Source organism: Canis lupus, chromosome 25 (assembly GCF_011100685.1).
Source record: "Canis lupus familiaris isolate Mischka breed German Shepherd chromosome 25, alternate assembly UU_Cfam_GSD_1.0, whole genome shotgun sequence".
Lineage (NCBI taxonomy): Eukaryota > Metazoa > Chordata > Mammalia > Carnivora > Canidae > Canis > Canis lupus.
In genome coordinates this window covers 26,140,927-26,156,532 of record NC_049246.1, presented here as the reverse complement: position 1 = coordinate 26,156,532, position 15,606 = coordinate 26,140,927, and the positions used below count along the sequence as shown (strand labels likewise).

Below are 15,606 nucleotides of genomic sequence, written 5' to 3'. Positions count from 1 at the left end.
CTGAGCCTAAGGCAGATGCTTAACCAACTGAGCCACCCAGGTGCCCTCTGCTGAGTAGTATTTCCTTGACTAGATAGAGCACAGTTTGTTCAGTTGCTCACTTGTCAATGAAAGTTTGGGTTATTTCCATTTGGGGGCTACTATAAAGAAAGCAGCTATGAGTATTTGAGTATAGTCTATGTGTGAGTGTATATTTTCATTCATTTTAGGTAAATACCTTAAAGTGAAATGGCTGGGTCATATCTAGGTGACTTTTTTTTTTTTTTTTTTTTTTTAAGTAGGCTCCATACCCAGTGTGGAGGCCAACGAGGGGCTTGCACTCATGACTCTGAGATCAAGACCTGAGCTGAGATCAAGAGTTAGACACTTAACCAACTGAGCCATGCAGGTGTCCCAGTCAGTGACTTTTTAAGAAAACTGTCCAAACTGGTTTTTGAAGTGGTCAAACCATTTTACTCTCCAACCAGCAGTGTGTGAAGAGTTCCAGTTGTTCCCCATCCTCAAAAATGGTGTGGGCAGTCTGTTAGTGTAATTATTCCAGTGGGTGTGCAGTGGTATCTCATTATGGTTTTAATTTGCATTTCCTTGATGACTAATGATGTTGAGCACCTTCTCATGTGCTTATTGGCCATTCATATATATTCTTTCCTGAAGTGTTTATACAGACCCTTTGCCCATTTTTGAAATTAGGCTGTTCACTTTCTGAGTGTATAAAACAGAAAGTATACAGAGTTATAAACATGAGTGTTATCTGCATGAGGACAGTGGGTTCTGTCTGTAGTTTGCCGCTCCTGTCGTGACCAGAAAGTGGTTGGTCAAAGGGAACTGTAAGCTCCTGGGCAAATGCAGCAAAGAGAGTCACATGGCAGGGGAGAAGGGCAGGTGGAAGAGAAGGAAAGATGAGGCTGGTGGGCATCTCATGGCACTAGAACCTCTAAGATGGGGTCCATGTGACTGGGAGGATCATTGTGTCTGGGCACCTCTTTCCCCTTTTTGGTCCCAGCTCATGGCTCCCAGTCAAAAATCCTTCAGACCACAGACATAAATTACCAGGAAATTTGGCTGCAAAGCATAAATGCTAGAGATTAATCTCATCTCCAAACTGATACTTGTGTGAAGCAAAAGAGCCAGGAGTATGGGTTTGGTGGTCTTTGCTCTGCTGCCTCAGAGAAGTTTTGTAAATCACTGGGTAATGATTTTGATAGTAGTGATGATTAAGATTGGGATATTCTATACTTTTGGTGCATGTAACAATTTTGAAAGTATGTCCTGGCCGAGTATACTTCTTCCCTTTGTGATGGGCAGGGCGTTGGTTAGTGTGCCCATTTGACAGCACAAATAACTGAGGTTCTTCTAAGTTGGGAGTAGTGGGGCTAGGAATCCTTCTCCAGTCCAGAGACCTGGGGGGAATCATTCCCAGGGCAGTGTCTAGCGTCCCACATGTTTACCAGCTCTAAAATCATAGATCCCACGTGTTTCATACGGAAAATTCAACTAAATACATTTCAGAGATGTAACTGATTTTGTGAGACAATTCATGAATCGGGCAACCTCCCATCTAACAAGTAGAGGTGTACAAAACGGAAGGTTTTTACAGAAGGAAGGCAGGGGGAGAAAGTTATCAGCAAGAGAAAAGGATCATTCCAGGCAAAGCTGCTCTCCCTCCGGGAGAAAAGCAAGGGGTTTCATCATGCAGATTAGTTCATCTTTTGGGGAATGGGGGGATGGAGAGGGCCCCTGTGGTGGACTCATTGGCTCAGGTGGAAAAATCCCTACCTGGCTGGTTAAGACTATGTTTCCGGGGGAGGTTGACCCTGCAATCACATGAGGTATCAAGCTCCGGTCTGGGAATTTGGTTTATGTTGTGCCCAAGATTGCGAATCCGAGAAGCCACCAAGGAGCGGACACCAATGCAAGTACACGAGGGTTTATTTACAAGCTCCAGCTTGGGCAGAGCAGGGGCTTGGACCCCGAAGTGGGTTACAGCTGGGTTTTTTATGGGCTCGTCTAGGGGATTTTCAGAAGGGGTGGAGGAATTTTTTTCCATTCCAATATGGGGGAAAGGGTGGGGGAGTTTCTTAAGATCTGATATGGGATTCTCTGCCAGAGGGGATTCTGAGCTTTATTGTCTTTCTGATATGGGATTCCCTGCCTAGGACCTTGTGCAGTTTTTCCTGTAAAGTTCAGCTCTGATTCCCAGGGGCCTAAGATGGCTGTACTTGGGCTAATGCTAACCTTGAGGTGGGATGGCCTTCATTTTTCTCAGCCTCCACAGTTTAAGTGACATCACTTGGGGCCTGTGGTTTTGTTTTGTTTCTATTTATTTATTTAATTTAATTTAAAGGTTTTATTTATTGACTCATGAGAGACACACAGAGAGAGGCAGACACACAGGCAGAGGGAGGAGCAGGCCCCCCACCCGGGGAACCAACCCGATTCTGGGATCACGACCCGAGCCACCCAGGCGCCCCTGTGGTTCTGATTTTAACCGGCCTACCTTGTCTTCTCCTTCGCCTGTGGATTTATTGCACAACCAAGCACTGTTCACAAAACAAACAACAAAAAGAGAAACGCCTGCGCCTGCGGGGCTTCGGAACCAAAGACCCAGAGGAGGTCCTGTAAGCTGCAGGGACCCCTTCCCCCACGACGAAATGGAGCCACCTGTCCTGCCCTGCCGTGCGAGTGGGTCCCGCGGAGCCCTTCTGAGCCCCGCTCGGCACCAGCCAGCGGCTCGGGCTTGTGTTTGTTCCTAACCAGGCCCGCAGGTGGCCCGGGTGAGCCCGGAGGTGCAGGGAGGGGGGCAGGGCGTGGGGGGACGGGGACCGGGTGATGGGGGCTTGGGGGAACAGGTGGCCCAGCCGCAGCTCCGGTGTCCCGCGGGGTGGCGGAGCCCAGCGGCGCCCCCCAGCGGCCAGCCTGGCGAACAGCCGGCCGTCGCCACGAGTGGGCGGTGCGGGCTCGGCGCGGAGCAGGTGGCCCCGGGGGGCGTCCGTCCCGGCCCCAGTCGGATCCCGCGGAAGCCGGTCGTGCGGGGCGCGGCCTGGGGCCCTGCGGCGGGGTCCCCGAGCCTGGGGCTAGAGGGCGGAAGCCTCCGCCTGCCGCTGCAGACCCCAGCCTCTCCTGGCAGCCGTCGCTGTTGTCTGTTGCCTGGGCGGGTGGGCGGGCGGGGTCACGGCGTCCCCGTGGTTGTGCCTCTCCGCCCCGGCCCTGGCTCCGGGCCCCGTGGCCTGGAAGGCGTCCGCCCCAGCGCTCTCGGCCTGAACACGGCTCCTGCCTGCGCCCCCCCCCCCCCCCGCCCCCAAACCACTGCGCCACCGGGGCTGCCCGATGCCCTCTGTTAATTACCTGGATGTTTTCTAACCAGAAGGGCAATATAGTTGCCGTTTTACACAGAAAAAAAACGTAAAGAAAAGGAATCATCTATTATCCTACATAATTACTAATTTTAAGACTAATTTTAATTAATATAACCCTCTAGACTTATAAACCTTTTCTCTGCAAATACATGTATTCTACAGATATGAGATCACATATATTAAGCATCTTTTAATGTGCAAAAGTGACCCTTCTGTGGTCGGTTATTGAGTTTTGAGAAAGCAGGAACTCCTACTTACCCTTCAAAGCCCAGGCCATGGAGGCACCTGGGTGGCTCAGCGGTTGAGCATCTGCTGTGGGCTCAGGGCGTGGGACCGGGGTCCTGGGATCGAATCCCACATCAGGCTTCCCTCGGGGAGCCTGCCCCTCCCTCTGCCTATGTCTCTGTCTCTCTGTGTCTCTCATGAATAAATAAATTTTTAAAATCTTAAAAAAAAAAAAAAAAAAAAAAAGCCCAGGCCATGTCACTCTTCCCAGCAGGACTCTGATTGGCACAGGCCATAGTAACTACTCTCTTATCCATGACATGTTGATCATATTTTTATATCAGTACTTATTATTTTGTATCTGGTTTATGCATCTGACTTCCCCACTTGCCTGGAAACCTTTGAGAGGGGACCCTTCTGATAGATTTTCATATTCCTGACTGTTAAAGAGAAATTATTCTTTTTTATTCTTTAAGAGAAATTATTCTGATGCTTGTTAAAATGACAAGGAAGACTTAGTTTAAGTATATTGCAATAGGGGTCAGGACTCTGGCAGTAGGGGAGAGAAATGGGGTTAACGCTTGGTTTATAACAAGGTCAAGTGAGGACTCACAGCCAAGGAGCAGGGTAGGGTCAGTAGATGGAAATGACTGAGAAGAAACATCAGAGTAGGGGGATTCTTACTGGAGGCTTAGACATTAGGGGTGCTGCGTGGTGCGCTTGATCAGACATTCAGGGTGCTCCCGTATCAAGGGTAGGGGATTCTTGCTAACCTGACTTAGCAGGATTCATGCTAAAATTGAGCCAGGCAGTGGGAAGACAGGATCGGGCCAAGGTCAAGTTCAAGGCCTGCTGAGAGGGGGACTCAGAGGAGTCGATTAAATTCAGTCAAAGAGAGTTTTTTTTTTTTTTAAGATTTATTTATTTATTTATTCATGATAGACATGGAGAGAGAGAGAGGCAGAGACACAGGCAGAGGGAGAAGCAGGTTCCATGCCGGGAGCCCGACGCGGGACTCGATCCCGGGACTCCAGGATCGCGCCCTGGGCCAAAGGCAGGCGCCAAACTTCTGAGCCACCCAGGGATCCTCCCAAAGAGAGTTTTTGTCACACTATATACATATCCTGGGTCACAAAGGGAGGTGGGAGGAGCTAGGAGACAGGCCATATTTTAGGGACCATCATTTTTGCTCTTGCTCCAGGCTCTACGAATATTAAGGACAGTCCTGGGAGAATTAGGATAGGGGCTTTTTCTGGGGTGGGGATGGGGGTATTATTACAACTTTAAGCAGGATGGTCAGGGAAGGCACATGGAGAAGGTGACATTTTACTAAAGACCAGAGAAAAATGAAGAAAGGAGTGATGTGAATATCTGTGGAAGACCATTCTAGTCAGGGGAAAATGTAAGTGCAAAGGTCCTGAGGCAGAAATGTGCCTGGCATGTTTGGGAAAAGTAAATGTGGCTGCCCCCCAAGCACACCTCAGCCCATGGGGACCTGCTGGATCTGTGTTTGTGGAAAACATAAAAGAAATAGGCCATCCATAAATGTCGTATTGCCTGGCTGAATGAGTGGGCCAGCCTCTTTGAGGAGCCACTCCCAACAGCACACAGATGCATCTTCCTTGCCTACTCTGTGCCAAAGGCTATTTCTTGGCCAGCTCTGATATCCTGATGACCAGGGACTACTACTCTACAGGCCAGGGTTTTCCCAAACCTGCTATTCTTACAAGCTTTTCCCAGTTCCTTCGAGACTCTCTCATCACCTCCACTTTCCTGTTTTCCTCTCCCGGCCAGCACCCTTAATCTCCCCATGGTGTCCCCGTACATCTGCTTGTCCTCAGAGACACCAGTGTCTCAGATGTGGCTGCAGACACAGAGCTGAGAAGGGGCAGTGGTGGTGGTGGTGGTGGTGTGTAGCCATGGCCCCCTGGCCGGGGGTGGGGTGGGGAAGGGAAGGGTTAGGGCCTGAGGGAGGAAAGACTCAGAAGTTGGAGGCTTGACCTGGTCTCAGTCCAGGGGAGCGTGTGTGGGTATTTACATGGTAAGAGGAAAAGAAAAGAAAGAACCTTAATTTTAGGAATAGGTCCAGAGATTTAGACCTAACATGGAGTCTGAGTCTTAGATTTTTAGCTGATGGCTTCTGAGCTTTGCTGCTCCTGCTCTGAGCTTCTATCCTCAGTCTCTGGAGATGGACATGCTTCTTGTGGGGAGAGGAGTTGTGGCCTCCTGCTTCAAGGACATGTAGATGCTCCCCCCACCTCGCCTCCCCAGGTCTGCCCTGTTTCCCTTTGCACGGGTTGTTCCTCTGGGCATGACCTTCCTGTCTTTTTGTCTAGGCACCACCTATTCATGGAGGACTCTGCTTAGGCCTTCCTGGCTACTGTCCTGGCCAGTGAGGCTGCGTGGGTACCCCCACCCCATGCTACTAGAGAACCCAGACTTTCTTGTTTTGTTCCCTTGGTCACTCCTGCCCCCAACGAGCTCATTTGCTTCCCTTGGTGGCAGAGGTCATTCTTATTCTATGTCCCCAGAGTCAGCTTGGACTGGATGTGGGCAGTAGGTGTTCAGACCATTAGTTTAGTGAATGAATGGGTAGAAGGTGAACCCCAGAACATGCTCACTGGAAATTTGGTGCACCCAAGGAGTCATCTAATGGTGAAGGGGAGTGCCACGAGAGGGGACACTTGTTGGGGTGAAAGTGGGGGCAGGACTTGGATTTGGCCAAGATTTTTCATGCAGTTTCTGGAGGTCGAAGAGGGTTGTACCTGCTATCTGCATCTGCAGGGAGGAGTCAGGGAGCTGGGGGAGTGCTTGGTGCATGTTTGTAAAATGGTTTAAATACAAAGGGTTCAAAATTACCATCTATACAAGGTCAAGTCCACTTGGGAGGTAGGTGGGGCAAGGACAATATGCTCAATATTTTACAGATGGAGAAACTGAGGCTCAGAGAGGCGACTTAACTTGATGTAAAGGCAGGGCCAGGGCTGAGCCCAGTCTTGGGTTTTCCTGGGCTCTGTCCATACCTTCTCACCAGCATCTTGTCCCTCTGTATAGCCTTCTCCCGGTGACAAATATTGACACAGCTGGTGCAGAGAGGATCCAGGGTGTGTGAGCTTGTGCCTTCCATAATGGTGTGGGATGCTGGGTTTGGACCACATGCTCCCCATGGCTTCTTGCCATGGTCAAAGCCTCTGACCTCTTCAGGGGACTTGTGAGAAGCACTCTTTTCACAACTGCCCTCAAAAGGTCCCTGTTGAAGGTATGTGTGTGACAGAGCTGGCTAGGGGGGCTGCCAGGAGGTGGTGTTGGAAGGCAATAGGATTGGCTCCTGTCCCCCATTCCTCCATTGCTCTTGCGTCTCCCGGGCCCCATTTTTGCAGTTGTTTGGTTTCATAACTGCCCTCATCTTTCTAGTCTCACCATCACTTGGGGGAGGGATAAAAGATATTTGCAAAATGGGACATTAAAATGAAGTTGACTAACTTGCATATATTTTATTCAGCATTCTTTTTTTTAATAAAGATTTTATTTATTCATGACAGACAGAGAGAGAGAGAGGCAGAGACATAGGTAGAGGGAGAAGCAGGTTCCTTGCAGGGAGCCTGATGCGGAACTCGATCCCAGGACCCTGGGATCACGACCTGAGCCCAAGGCAGACACTCAACTGCTGAGCCACCAAGGCATCCCTCATTCAGCATTTTCTCATATATTTTTAAAAGATTTTATTTATTTATTCATAAGAGACACACACACACACACACAGAGGCAGAGACATAGGCAGAGAGAGAGAGAGACAGGCTCCATGCAGGGAGCCCAATGTGAAACTTGACCCCGGGACTCCAGGATCACTCCTTGGGCTGAAGGCAGGCGCTCAACCGTTGAACCACCCATGTCCTGCATTTCTCATATGTTTTGAGGTAGATATTGTTATTCACACTTTGCAGGTGAGTCAACTGAGGCCTGATTAATAATTACAACTGGACACTTATGAAGTGCCCAGTACTTTATTTATATTCTTTATTTAATACTAGTGGCTTCTATTTGTTGAATACTTAGTATGTACAGATACTGTTCTAAGCTCTGTACACACATGAACTCATTTGATCTCCACACAAACCGTAAGAGGTAGCCTGGATGAGGAAATGGGGGCGAAGAGAAGGTCAACAAAATACCTAAGGCCAGAGCAGGGAAGTAGCAAATCTGGGATTCAAACCAGGTAGTCTGACTTTTATTGGAAAATCCCAGCCCAAGAGACATGGTTAGTCACTGGTGGGGCTGGGATTTGAACCCAAGCAGCAGACTCTAGTGCCATTGGCAGAGCTAGGGTACAGACACTCTCCTCCAAGTGCAAATGTAAAAACTTCTTTCTTTACATCATGCTTTAAGCTGTGCCAAATAGCTTACCTGCAAGGTCTTGGGAAGCAAGAATGGTATTTACCTATGCCTGGTTTCTATAAGGAGAGGTTTTTCCTCAGTGCCCTCTGGGCCTGCTCTGATCCCCTGTTGGCTGGGATGGAACAAGCAAGACCATTTCATTTGGAGTTCCATTAACAGACCAGCTGGGTGAGTAGATTCAGAGCATAATATCCTTTTTGCTTGTTTATTTTATTTCTCAAAAATGTTCATAATATGAGCAGGAAAGTGGAGTTCTTTTTGTTGAGTATGTTCCTAGAGACCTCAGCATTTACACAGTACCGAGAACCAGGGGTCATGTTAAAAACATTTTACATTCAGAATGGGACAGAATAGAAAATGGACTGTATGGCAGTGAAACTTGGCCCTAGGGGCCTGCTGTTGTGCCAGGTGTTATTCCTGTAATTGCCGAATTGTGCAGGGTTCAAGAAGTTCCTGAGGAAAATATCAGGAATACTGGGGTGGCCAGGGGACCTCCAGGAGGCTCAGGAAAGTAGGTATTTTACAAAACACGTTGGAAGTATTTTAGTGTTTCAAGAACTGGTTGGCATGCTGGCTAAATATTAAACTGCATAAATTCCTTGATATCTATTGACCTAGTTTACAGATGAAGAAACTAAGGTGCGAGAGAAATTTAAGTAATTTGTTCAAGATCACTCAACTATTATGTGATAGAGTCAGGATTCTCATCTGTCTGGCTGAATTCAAAACATGGGATTTGGAGCAAAATATTTGCTAGATGGAGAGGAGATGTCATACCAGCACTTACTGGGGCCATGCCTGTATCCACACATGAAAGCCTACTGAGAGGATGTTGCAGTAGACAGCCCCTGGGAAGGTCCTCATTCATCCCTGGTATCCCCTCTCTTTGAGTGACTTGCTTCTCAGTTCTTGAATACCTCAACATAGGGGGATGTCACTTCCATGATTTGATTACAAAGATTTTGACTGCTGTCTTGCTAGCTGACTCTCCCTTGCTGGCTTTGATGAAACAAGTTTGTAGGGCCCATATGGCAAGGAAATGAGGGCAGCATTTAGCCAACAACCAGTTGGGAACTGAGGCCTTTAGTCCACCATTCCAAAAAGAATTGAATTCTGCCAAAAACCACATATGTGAGCTTCTCCAGTTGAGCCTTCAGATGAGTCCCCAGCCCTGATTGACATCTTTGTTGCAGCATGCTGAGAGAACTTGAAGCAGAGGACTCAGATAAGCTATTCATGGATTCCAAACAACAGAAACTGTAAGATAATAAATATGTGATTTTAAATCCCTGTTTGTTATGGGAAAATAGGTAACCAATACAGATGTACATCCAACAACTTAAAAAAACAAAACAAACAAACAAACAAAAAAACAAACTATGGGAATTGTATTATCCAGATGACTTAAAGGTTGAAATACAACACTTTTAGTTTTAAACATCTTGGTAGAAGTCATAAAGACTGTTCCTTCAAAGCTGCAAACAGTTATCTGTCTTCATTTCTCTGAGAGATTGTTATTTGGTTGAGGGAAACCACCAAACTATTAGTTAAATAAATGTTAAATAACCTAAAAAAATCAGGCTGTGGAAGGTTAGGTTATTTGGACCAAATAGTCCATTGAAAACAAGAAATTATTTTTTTTTAACTTTTTTAAAAAAAATTTATTCAGAGGCAGAGAGAGAGAGAGAGAGAGAGAGGCAGGCAGAGAGGCAGAGACACAGGCAGAGGGAGAAGCAGGCTCCATGCAGGGAGCCCGATGTAGGACTCGATCCCAGGTCTCCAGGATCACACCCCAGGCTGCAGGCGGCGCTAAACCGCTGCGCTACTGGGGCTGCCTGAAAACAAGAAATTATTGAATTTTTAAAAATCTTAAAAGCATTTAAGTATGGACATAGCAGTACTAAATTATCTGGTCAAAATTGGAGTGTAAACAAGTATCTAGAAATGTAAGCAGAATCTAGAAAGCACTTTGGCTTTGAAGGCATTTACTGATGCTGGCAAATGTGGATTTTCCTTTGGCAGCCTCATGGATTGGATGATAGGGCAGAGAAACAAAGGTCCAAGCCCATGTAAATTGGAAAGTCTAACAGAAAATTTCTCCCACAGTATGCTGGCCTCACAAAAGGGCTATATCCCTAGCATAATGGTGAGCCAGATATGTACCTGTCCTACTGAGGGTGAGCAATTGCAGTTCTCATTGCCTGGGTGGACCAAGGAATCTTAAGCTTTGAACTTGGTTTAAGGCAGCTCTGGAGGTGCATAGCCCCTAAGCATCTCATAGAAACAAGCAAAACTCTCTTTGGAGAAACATATCTTTATATTGGATCTGAAATTATTACTATAAATATTTTTCAAGTATAATGAGTAGCTCACAATAAAAGATAACCTGGACCAAAAGAAAACAAGGTACCATCAGAAGAACAAGCAGAAAGAACAGACCACAGAAATAAATCTACAAATACTTGATTATTGGAATAATCAGGAAGAGATTCTCTTCTGTTGGTCATTTCAAACATATCCCCACAAAAAATGTACTTAATATGCCTAAAAGAATAAAAGAGAAGCTTGAAAATCTCTGCAGGAAACTTTCCAAAGTGACATAAGATCTTAAACCAAATAAAACTTTTAGAAATAAAGTGTACACTAACCCAAATTTAAAAAGTTCAATGGCTGGCTGGCTTTAATAGCAGATGAGACACAACTAAAGAGAGAATTAGTAAGTAGGAAATTAGCCAGAGAAAGATCTCTTGGATTACAACACAGAGAGATAAAAAGAATAGAAAATGGAGAAGAAAGGATAAGGTATATAGAAGATAGAATAAGAGAGTCTATTATATGTTTAGTTAGAATCCTAGAGGAGATGAGAGAATAGAATAGAGACTAGATTTGAGGGATAATAGGTACAGATTTTGCAGAATTGATAAAAGACCTCAAGCCACAGGTTCAAGTGTAATAGAATAAATCCCTAAGTGAATAAAGAAATCCTAGCCACATCTTAGTAAAACTGCAGAAAACCAAAGACAGAGAAAAGAATCTTAAAAGTAGCTTGGGGGGGGGGGGGGGGATGACCACACCAATAATAATGGAATCTAGAAGGTCATCAAATATTTTCAATTGTGCTGAAAAAAATATATAACCATTAATCTAGAATTCTATCAGTGATTTCTTTTTAAGGAATAAGAGCAAAATAAACAGATAGATGTTGTTATTTTCAGATAAAACCAGAGGAATTTTCCATTATTAGTAGCCATGTAAAGGAATCTTATGGGATGTGCTTCAGGCAGACAGTAAAACCATCCCAGATGGCAAGACTGAGATACAAGAATAGAGAGCAAAGAAAATGAGTAAATATACAGGTAAGTTTAAATTTTGTACCCTACATGGTATGAAACAGCAATAATAATAATTAGTGGGATTTAAAAAAAAACTGGAAAAATTGAATTATATAGCAATTGTGTATAAGCTGGAGGGGTAAATGGAATTAAAGTGCTGTAGGTCATTATATTGTCTGGGAATGGGATAAACATTTATTCAGCCTTAGACTTTGATAAGAAGTTAACTTTGCATGTTATGATTTCTGGGGTTATTATGATAAAAATAGGGATTATGACTTCCAGAGTAGTGGAGGAAAAAAAGCATGATGGAATCAATCAAGTTAAGTGATGGCAAGAGGAGCAAGGAAAAGCAAACATAGGGCAACCAGGACTGAAAAAAGTCATAATAGTCGTAGACTTAAATATGTCAGCAATTACATTAAATATAAATGCACTAAATGCTGCTGTGAACAAAGAGGTTAGGACTGTATAAAGTAACTCTATGTGGCTCAGAGAGGGAGCATTAACCTGCCCAAGGTACCCAAGGGAGTTGAGTCAGGGCTAGCAATGGGGTGCCTGCTTCCTAGTCCTGTGTTCTGTCAAGCTTACCCAGTCCAGTTCAATGGAGCCCATTTATATTGAGCAGCCAACGGTTTGCCAGGTGGTGTCAGATACTGCAACACATAGAAGAGTAGAATAAGTTTGCTGTCTTTACGGCATTTTCCTGAAATGAAGAGAAAGTATGTCTTAACATGAATTCTAGGGCACAGAGTTCTCTAGGGATTTATGGTGTCACCATGTCTACGTGATGGGAGTGGGGAGGATAGTGACAGTTTTGAGGTTGTGTCTGAGACAGGCCCTGCCTGTGTGTCTAGTGTCCATTCTAGCAGCACCACATGAAGGCAGAGGGGAGGGAGGGAGGGAGGGAGGGACGGAGGGAGGAGGTGCTTTTCTGAATGGGAATTCATCAATGTATTTCTGTCTGGGGCAGTTATCAGAGTTGCTATTTCAGTGAGTAATGGTGGAGCCTTCACCGGGCTCATGCCAGACGCTGGGGGTGGGGGCACAGGGCAGTGATATGGCAGGGGTCCTCTCTTTCGTCAGAAAACATGAGCTCATGCCAAGGTTTCCACAGGTCACCGAGATAGCACCGGCTCTCTGGAGACAGGCGTGACCCTCAGGTCGGCTCCTAGTCATTGAACTAAGTGGGCTCAGATAAGGGCCGGATAATGGTAGCCAAACTCCCACGGCCTCTTTGGGCCTCCCCCAGGGCCCTGAGGCCAGAGAGAGGGCAGGTCAGGGAGGGGCCAGTGGGTGCACGTGGCCTGGGAGCCTGCTTGGAGCCCCCTGGAGCCAGCCACAGGGGAACCCGGACCTCCTGGGGCTCATGGCCCACACTCTTGGTCTGTGCCCCAGTCTCCAGACCAGAGTTGTTCGGACATACAAAATGGGGGGTTCCCATTAGACATCCAATATCAAATTTGGAAAAATATCAAACTGGTAGCCCTTCCTTCTCTGGACTTCTTCCGATTTCAAATTTGCAGTATCTGTTGGCAAATTTTAGTGAGTGGGGAAGTAGGAGATGTTTGTATTCAGGGGCCTGCTATGGATCTGGGGTGGCCAGGGTTAATCTGCCCAATGTTTTCAGGGAAAAACAAGGCCTGATTTCTCAAGTTCCTCAACCTCTGTGTCCTATGACCCTGAATTGGCCACCTATGATTTAGTGACCAGTGGCCATTAAGACTTCCTGGGACAAAAAAAAAAAAAAAAAAAAAAAAAAAAAAGACTTCCTGGGACATAAAACAAGCCACACTCATTTAAAAAGAAAATGAATAAAGTGAAATCTGTGTGTCACCCCGACAGAATGATGGTCATGGCCCCAGGCCTGCCAATCTCTGGGGGCTGCTAACGCAGTCACGTGGTGAGAGTAGGAGACAGATTTAAAGCTAAGGAGGGACTTCCATTTGGAAATTGTCCTCTAGGTTGGCAAACACCAGGCATGCGTGCTGCCAGTTCCCCTCTATCGCTTGTAGATTATGGAACCTTTTTTTTTTTTTTTTTTTCTTCTGCCCTAGAGTAGCCCCCAGAGAACCACTATCAAAGGACCAGAGTCAGCATGTGATAATGCTATGCTTTGCTGTCTCTGAAGGAGTCCAACTCCTGTATTCTACAGAGGGGAGCACTGAGGCCCAGAGAGGCTGGCACAGCTGCCTCTGAGGTTGGTACAGCTAGGACTAGAATGCAGATCTCCTCCTCTCTGCTCATGCCTTTGTACCCACCCTGCTTTTGTGAGCCTTCCTTCTAGGGCGAGGACTGAAAGAAATCATCTGAATCATCACTGCTTACAGGATGGCTCTTAAATTTTAAAAAATAAAACTCTAGGACCTTGCATGTAGACAAACTGCAAATGAGAGTTAATATTTCCACAGAAAGAAATCTGTCACTAGAACAGAAAAACAAAACAAAACACCAAAACAACCACAAACCAAACCCCAATATCCCTCCCTGACTGGAACGCTAGTGACATCTACTGGAATGTGCAGATACTGCATGGGGACAGGCTAACAGTCACCCCTTCATTTCAATATGATTTAGTATGCATTTTAAATGTATGTGATTCTATATCTTATTTATACACATGTAGAAAAAGTATAAAATATGCTTGCAAATGATAAATATAAATTCACTTAGCAGTTACCTTGGGGGAGGGTAGGATGGAGCGCATGATAAAGGTTTTAGCTCTATCTATAATGTTTTTCTCTTTTAAAGAGATCTGAAGCCAATATGACTAAGTATTTACACCTGTTAAATCTTGGCGGTGGTAATATTGGAGTCTGATTTTCTGCACCTGTCTCTTTGTTTAAAATAGTTTAAAATAATAGTAACAATGATTACATTTATTATGTAGTAATCATTAAATAGTATATATATTTATTATCCTCTATATTAGTTATATAAATCATCTATTCATTATATGTTGTATAATTACATTTATGTAAGGACAATAAAAAATAAGAATGTAAAATTTGGAGTTCAGGTTCTTGTCTCTGATATCAGGCAGCAGTTATTTATAGCATAAGTTATTCATACTTGCTGGCTATTATTATTATCATTAATAGGTTTACTGGAGTTGATGTAAGGAGCTGAACAGCATTCAAAGATTCCCATATGGGTTAATGAGCAATGACACTCTTCAAAAGAGGTGACAAGATGAAGATGACATATGCATTTGCTGGTGTGATATTGGGCAGACTCACTTCTTTGCTCTTGTTGAAGAATGGTCTATTCCCCATAAGGACATGTGTCCTGGAACATCTGGATGTCAATGGCATCTAGAATGAATCTAGACTTTGTAAGGAAGATCTCAGGTAGGAGACTGGTAGGTAAAATGGACAATCAGTATTATTTCCAGATTAAGGTTGCGGCCTCGAAATTAACTAGGTTACTTTCTAGTTAGGATCATAACCCAGAATCTGCCTGAGCAAGGCAGCGGGGCTAGAGCAGGTCTCACCCTATTTTGACAATTCAGGTTTACTTTCATAGTTTTTGCATATCCAGGTCCCTTGTGTATGATTGTTTACATAATGCATTTTTATTTAAATAAACTTGCTTTTGGTTACCAGAGATTTGAATGTGATTGGTCTGGGATGTGTCCTGGGATTTTTTAAAAAAAAATTTCACTTAATTCTGTATGAGCCCAGGTAGAAAACTACTTCTTCAAAGCAAGAAAGGGCAATCTTGGTGTTTGGGGATGAAGAGGGAATTGAAAATGAGGATAGTTAGTGTGAGAGCTGATACTATGGGCTCTGGAGTCTGGGTGGGGTGGATTCTGAAAATGGGTCTATTTGGTAGACGCTTGATTTTAACATTCTCATAGGGACATATGATGAGGCCCTGGGCCTGTAAAGAAGGAAAGTTAGATTTGAGATACCCACATAAGTCAGGGCCCTTGAAAAGCCACATACTTAGTGCTTCCCCTTCCACCTTCACACTGGTGAGGGAGACTGTTTGCCTGCAGCTCTAGGTAGGAAAAACCTCTAGGAGAATCCAAAATTCCAGCTGACAAATTCACTTTAGAATTAGTCCCAAACTACCCAAATATCTATTCCTGGGTGAATGAATAAACAAAATGGGGGCACATACATGCAATGGAATATTATTTGGCCTTAAGAAGGAATGCAATTATTTTCATTTATTTTCACAATTGAGATATAATTGACATATAACATGTTTTAGATGTACAAGGGATGAAATTCAGACACATGGTACAACATGGATGAACCTTGAAGATACTATGCTAAGTGAAATAAGCCAAT

General features: G+C 44.9%; 1 long non-coding RNA gene across 1 annotated transcript; it reads left to right on the top strand.

The window, feature by feature from the left end:
• The first annotated feature begins 8,326 nt into the window (after positions 1–8,326).
• Positions 8,327–14,843, top strand: LOC119865841. The gene is made up of 3 exons (XR_005378218.1): positions 8,327–9,235; positions 11,192–11,332; positions 14,410–14,843. It is a non-coding gene; the product is annotated as an uncharacterized LOC119865841 (long non-coding RNA).
• The last annotated feature ends 763 nt before the right edge of the window (positions 14,844–15,606 follow it).